Here is a 1,283-nt window from a genome sequence, read left to right on the forward strand (position 1 = left end):
TCCTTCAAATTTATAAATTAAAATTCTACATTGCTAATCACAAACCATACATAAGGAATATTTTTAAAAATGCAAACATCCTTTTAAAATTAGTAGTGTTTGATATCAAAATATATCTGATGTTGGCTCCTTAATAAAATATTATCCAAGGAACCAAATTAGCACAAGGAGGATGAGATGGCTCCCCTCCTTCTCCTGTGGGTTCTTTCTCCAAAGGAATTTAGTTTGCTGGATCCTTATTGGGACCCCATACCTGCCATGGTTGCAGCCTTGGAGCCTCCAATGTGACTTGGACCTTTTTCCTTCTCCTCCAAGATCTGGATGAATACGCAGCCTTCAAAGCATGGGCCAAAGTCATAAAGAGGATGTAAACAGAGTCACTATTTGCAATCTGGAAGCTGCCTTTTTTCTCTTGGGTCTCCATTTCAGCTTTTTGGATGCATCTTTTCCGGGCTTTGACAGAAAATACATGTTTTGAAAAAGAACAGTGAAAAGACTTCTTTTGAAACTGGCGATCTATAAAGGAATAGGGTTCAAAGACACCATATTTTGGACTCATTTTTTGCAGAAATTCAAAGTTCCAAATACTATGGATGTATCTGAGATGTCCATGATGAAACATTAAATACTTTCCCAAAGTTGTGGTGATCCAGACTTTCCTTTCAATGGATCCTGATATACTGTTAAGTGTTAAATGGAAAGAACCAAATGTGCTTGAAATGATAATATATTCTGTGAAGTGAACAAAGACATTGACTTGTTTCCACTTAGAGCTGGAATCTCTGAGGAGTACTGGAGGTCCAGTTGTTGGGAATCGTTGTGATATAACAACACAAATTCCATTCCTGGCAAGAAAAGGAGGAAAAGTCCTCAGGAAATTCTCTCCCTCCTCTGTTTCTGGAGCAAGGAGACCAATCAAAGTCCATCTGAAATGGAGGAGCAATTGGACAATAGCTGGGTATTGAAACCCTTCTTTGGGGAGCATCCGGTGGAAAAAAGGGAATTTGCTTTTATCACTCAGAGCCTCTGAAGTAATTTTATCACTGATCTGAAAAAGCAATGAAAAATGCTGCATTATATATGGGTTTAAGTCAAGCCCAAAATATAAACTTTTAATAAATCCAACATTGTTCTGATGACCATATTAGAATATTGTTGATTAGCCATTGTTTAAAGGGTTAAACACAAAATATTAAAAAGACTATATATTAAAAGTGGAATGCAAGAAACAAATTAAATAAAAAGAACAATCAAAATGCAAATCACATTTCTATATCACCTCT

Source organism: Protobothrops mucrosquamatus, unplaced genomic scaffold (genome assembly GCF_001527695.2).
Source record: "Protobothrops mucrosquamatus isolate PMUCROS unplaced genomic scaffold, P.Mucros_1.0 scaffold1975, whole genome shotgun sequence".
NCBI lineage: Eukaryota > Metazoa > Chordata > Lepidosauria > Squamata > Viperidae > Protobothrops > Protobothrops mucrosquamatus.